Below are 6,000 nucleotides of genomic sequence, written 5' to 3'. Positions count from 1 at the left end.
TTTTGATGAGGTCCTTTAGTATGGGTAGCAACCCTTGATACTTCAGCTCCTAGGAGTCGCTCAGCATCCTAAGAGGATCGCGAGGCTCAGTAAGGAAGACGTACTTAAAAAGGCAGAGTAATTGTTCAAGTCGACTTCCTTACCAGGTACTTATTTATTTTATGTTTGTTATTTTGAATAACTGCTAAAATGAAATACAAAATACTTAGCTCATAATAATGTAAACAAGTAATGCTGGTCTCTACCCACCCCCCTGGGTGTGAATCAGCTTATATAATCACCGGCTAAGTTTAATATTGAAAAATGTTATTTTTATTAATAAAATAAATTTTTGAATATACTTACCCGGTGATTATATATTAAAGGACCCTCCCTTCCTCCCCAATAGAGACCCAGTGGACCGAGGAGAAAATTGGTTCTGTGTTTACATTGAGTACTGAGTACCTGCTCGACAGATGGCGCTGTTGATGTACACCCCCTACCTGCATAGCGATCGCTGGCGTATTTTGAACGTAGAGTTTTTCTGTCGGGCAGCAGAGCTGCAGCTTATATAATCACCGGGTAAGTATATTCAAAAATTTATTTTATTAATAAAAATAACATTTTAATGTTTTGTTTATATAGACCTTTCCTGAGAGTAGGCGGTCCTAACTTGGAAACCGAAGTTAATCAACGTTGAGCCCTTTATATCGTAATTAGCTTTTAAAGAGCTAAGGATTTAAAACTTTTTAAATGTAATATTTTATGGAAGAATTTCTTTGATAGTCTTCGTACTGTTTTCAAAGATGAACTAACGTTTAGTTTATTTATGCTACGCAGTTGTTGACGTTCAGGACGTTCAACATGCGCTCTATCGTTACGATAGAGAGAGAGTGTATCACGGTTTCACTTTGCCGTAAGAGTAAATCGATTCTGACGTTTTGTTCATTCTTTCTTAGCTTAAATGTTTTAAATTCTAATTTAAAGGAACTTTTTATTTGAAAAACCTTTCAGTTTTTTCCTTTAGTCAAATAACATGTTTTTTTGACGAAATATAATTGGGCTCTTCTCTTAGGTGCGAAATCAAGAGAGAAAGAGAGAGAGAGATAGAGACGGAGGGAGAGAGAGGAAAGAAAACGTTCCGTTCAAGCGGGTAACGTTGTTCTCGTGTTACTCGCGTCCCTAGTCGCTGTACGGGGAGGAAGGATAAAACGTTTTTAGGTTTTTATTCTCGTCCCCAGGCTATGTGTGGTGAGAGATTGAAAACGTAGTTTATATGAACTAGTGTTTAGTCTTCCCCAGCCACTGAATTTTTTATCTTAAAATATGTTTTCTGTTTTTTGCTGGTATTAATGAGCTTGCATTATACGACTGATTTCGCAATTACTACCTTTTAATGAAGGGTAGAATTGCGTGTTTCAGGTAGAAATAAGTGCAAAACTGAAAATCGAAGTGATAAAGTGATATGCGCAAAGTGTTACAGTGTTGCGTCCGAGGCGCAAAGTGTTACAGTGTTGCGTCCGAGGATTCGTCTGTTCGTGCCTGTCGTTCACCTAGTCCGGGACCTCTTACATGCTCCCAAGCCCAGGGGAGAAGTAATGTCAAACGACTTATGGGTTCGAGAGGCCTTGACCAACGAACAGACGTTTTCCCTCTATGGTATCGGGTGTATCTTACCAAGATCTCCCCTACCATAAGACAAGAGAGACGTTGTTTCTCCTCGTCATCCGAAGGCTTTTCGCATAAGAAACCTGTCACAAGGTTTCGAAGCCCTTAAGCGAAAGTCAGTCCTTTCAGGACAGGTCCAGCGTCCTGGTTACAACCATTAGGACAGCTCTGACCCTATGCAGTCATCGGATAACTGCTCGCCGCCTAACAAAAGCGTAACACAGACTCCGAGAGTCTTTTTTTGTAGGCAAAGTGTTGCGGTCACAGACGTTACCCTCGTCTCTTACCACAACCATTTCCGTTGATCCTTAATGGGTTGTATGGCAAGATATGCAGTATATGCTTGCCTCCCTTATGGAAGACTATTCTGCCGATTAGTCCGTTGAGTCTAGCCGTCTATCTCATCGATATCCTGGCTTTCAGCCAACCTAACGTTCCTTTGTGCTTACTGTTGACGTTGGCGTAGCTTAGTCACGTCAGTCAGGTTGTTTAGAACCACACTCGATGCGGTCTAGTGTAGTTTTTCAGCCGCATTTGGACGTTAGGCCACTTGCTGATGCTCCTGTTGACGTTCAAGACGTTCACTAACAATCGGAGTTGACTTGTTTTGACGCTGTGCGTCAACCTCCGCATTATACTGTAGAGTTGTTTTGACTGCTCAGTCTAGGCAGTCAAAGCAGTCTCGAGTGGACGCTGTGCGTCCTCACGCACCTGTTGTGGTTGACAGTTCAGTTGTTGACAGTTCACAGACTGTCAAGCAGTTACATGACGTTTCGTTCTGATCCGCTACTAATGCACCAATGAGTGTGGACTCTGCTTGTAAAGCATTGCCACCACGGTAGGTCTCTCCCTTGCTTGAGACTCAGCTTTTATCGGACAAGGTTCCTGTAGATGAGGAAGTTGCTGTTCTCCCTCCTACTGATATTCCCTTGAGGACTCTGTCAGATGGAGAGGAGCCTAAAGCTGCTTAGCCTCCTATGGACTTTAATCAAATCATGATGATTTTTTTTAAGGATCTTTGTCCGGATCTTTTGTAACTGCTGCTCCTCGTTCGCCTAAACGTCAGAGCTTACACTAGGCCTAGCTACTTCGAAGCCGTTGTTTTTAAGCTAGTGCTCTCTCGCTCTCCTAGAGAGCGTTACGTTGGCTAGGCGACTGGTTTTTCACCAGGAGAAGTTTGGGGGATACAGCCTTTGCTTTCCCTTCTTTTAAACTGGTTTATAGAGCGAGAGTCTGATATGACACGAGAGAAGTTCTCGGCTTGGGAGTTCATGCCTCTGCCCAGATAGACTTCTCAATTCTCGTAGACTCTCCCTGGCGCCTGGCCAGGAGACGCTCCAAGTTGTTTACAGGTCAACTTCACAGCTGTTTTCGAGCCTTTGAAGTTTTGCTGTACAATTATGTCACGCATAACAAGGCTTTCAGGGATGGTAAACGGTACCGCCTCAGTCGCTAACCCCGTCTGTTGCCACACCTGCTCCCGTAGACCCTAAATGGGCTTTGCTGCAAGACATGCAGTCCAAGCTTGCGTCCTTGTTAGAGGACTTTAATGCTGAGAAGGTTGCTACCGAACCTTCTGGCCAACAACCTTCCAACCGGTCGGTTGTGCGCCCTGTTGACGCTGAGGTAACCTACTCGCGTCTGCCAGTTGAGGTGGTCCCTCCACCGATGCGACCCAGTGTGGGTTGCCAGCCGCACGTTGACGTTAAGCGACGCTCGGAGGTGGTTGTTGACGTTCAGGACGTTCAACAACCAGCAGAGGTGACTTGTTTTGACGCAGTGCGTCAACCTCAGCAACCCGGTAGGGTGTTGACTGCACAACCCAGATGGTCTAGACAGTCTCGGGTTGACGCTGTGCTTCCTCGCGCACCCATGGTTGTTGACAGTTCACAGACTGTGCAGCAGTTCCATGATATTGCGTCCGGCTCCGTCACGCATCCACCAGTGCGACCGGACTCAGCGAGCCAGACGTTGCCCACTCCGTTGCCGTTTCCTCATCAGTTTTCGGATGAGGAACCCTCTGATGAGGACGTTGCTGAACAACAAGACGATCAGCCCCCAGAATAGATCAAGCCCTGCTATCCATCCAGAAGATGCTGAAGAAGGAACGCTGCTCAGTCAGGCTGTGGATGAGTCTGGTAGGGACGCTGTCATCCGTGGAACAATTTGTGTCACTAGGAAGACTACACCTCCGTCCTCTTCAATACCATCTAGCTTTTCACTGGAAAAAGGACAAGACGCTAGAAGCGGTCTCGATCCCGGTTTCCGAAAAGATAAAGTCTTGTCTGACTTGGTGGAAGGACAATATCAACCTAAGAGAGGGTCTTCCCCTGGCTGTTCAGACTCCCAACCACGTTCTCTTCTCGGACGCATCGGACGTGGGCTGGGGCGCGACACTAGACGGTTGGGAATGCTCAGGACTGTGGAACTCGAGTCAGAGGAGCATGCATATCAACTGCAAGGAGCTGTTGGCAGTACATCTGGCCTTGAAAAGCTTCAAGTCTCTCCTTCGAGGCAAAGTGGTGGAAGTTAACTCGGACATCACCACGGCCTTGGCGTACATCTCCAAACAAGGAGGTACCCACTCACTGACGTTGCACGAGATCACAAGGGACCTGCTCATCTGGTCAAAAGGTCAAGACATCTCCCTAGTAACGAGGTTCATCCAAGGCGACTTGAACGTCATAGCAGATTGTCTCAGTCGGAAAGGGCAAGTAATTCCAACCGAATGGACCCTCCACAAGGATGTGTGCAAGAGACTTTGGGCCACTTGGGGTAAAACCATCCATAGATCTCTTTGCAACCTCGCTGACCAAGAGGCTTCCAATCTATTGCTCTCCAGTCCCGGACCCAGCAGCAATACATATAGATGCTTTCCTCCTAGATTGGTCACATCTGGATCTCTACGCATTCCCACCGTTCAAGATTGTCAACAAGGTACTGCAGAAGTTCGCCTCTCACGAAGGGACAAGGTTGACGTTAGTTGCTTCCCTCTGGCCCGCGAGAGAATGGTTCACCGAGATACTTCGATGGTTAGTAGACCTTCCCAGTAGTCTTCCTCTAAGGGTAGACCTTCTACGTCAGCCACACGTAAAGAAGGTACTCCAAAGCCTCCACGCTCTTCGTCTGACTGCCTTCAGACTATCGAAAGACTTTCTAGAACTAGAGGCTTTTCGAAGGAAGCAGCCAGTGCGATTGCTAGAGCAAGGAGAGCTTCTTCCATTAGAGTCTACCAATCGAAGTGGGAAGTCTTCCGAGACTGGTGCAAGTCAGTTTCTGTATCCTCGACCAGTACCTCTGTAGCTCAAATAGCTGTTTTTCTCTTATACCTGAGAAAAGGACGATCCCTTTCAGCTCCCACTATCAAGGGCTACAGAAGCATGTTGGCATCGGTCTTCCGGCATAGAGGCTTAGATCTTTCCAAACATAAAGATCTGCAAGACCTCCTTAAGTCTTTTGAGACCATCAAGGAGCGTCGTTTGGCTACCCCTGGATGGAATTTAGACGTGGTACTAAGATTCTTCATATCAGACAGGTTGGAGCCGTTACTATCAGCCTCCCTGAAAGATCTCACTCTTAAGACTCTTTTCCTGGTATGCTTAGCCTCGGCTAAAAGAGTCAGTGAGATTCATGCCTTCAGCAAGAACATAGGATTTTCGTCAGAAAAAGCCACTTGTTCGCTACAACTTGGTTTTCTAGCCAAAAATGAGCTGCCTTCTCGGCCTTGGCCTAAATCTTTCGATATCCCCAGCTTATCGGAGATCGTAGGCAATGAACTAGAAAGAGTCTTATGCCCTGTTAGAGCTCTTAAGTTCTATTTAAAGCGTACTAAACCTTTACAAGGCCAATCTGAAGCTTTATGGTGTTCAGTTAAGAAACCATCCTTGCCTTTGTCAAAGAATGCTTGGTCAGACTTTATCAGATTGTTAATACAAGAAGCTCATTCACATCTGAGTGAGGAAGACCGAACTTTGCTTAAGGTGAAGACGCACGAAGTTAGAGCTGTAACAACTTCCGTGGCCTTTAAGCAAAATATATCTCTGCAAAGTATAATGGACGCAACCTATTGGAGAAGCAAGTCAGTGTTCGCGTCATTTTACTTGAAAGATGTCCAGTCTCTTTACAAGAACTGCTACACACTGGGACCATTCGTAGCAGCGAGTGCAGTAGTGGGTGAGGGCTCAACCACTACAATTCCCTAATTCCATACCCTTTTAATCTTTCTCTTGAAATGTTTTTATTGTTGTTTTTTGGGTTGTCCGGAAGGCTAAGAAGCCTTTCGCATCCTGGTTGATTTGGCGGGTGGTCAAAGTCATTTCTTGAGAGCGCCTAGATTAGGGGTTTTGATGAGGT

The sequence above is a fragment of the Palaemon carinicauda genome, chromosome 10 (assembly GCF_036898095.1).
Source record: "Palaemon carinicauda isolate YSFRI2023 chromosome 10, ASM3689809v2, whole genome shotgun sequence".
In the NCBI taxonomy this organism is placed as follows: Eukaryota; Metazoa; Arthropoda; class Malacostraca; order Decapoda; family Palaemonidae; genus Palaemon; species Palaemon carinicauda.
This window is presented reverse-complemented; position numbering follows the sequence as displayed.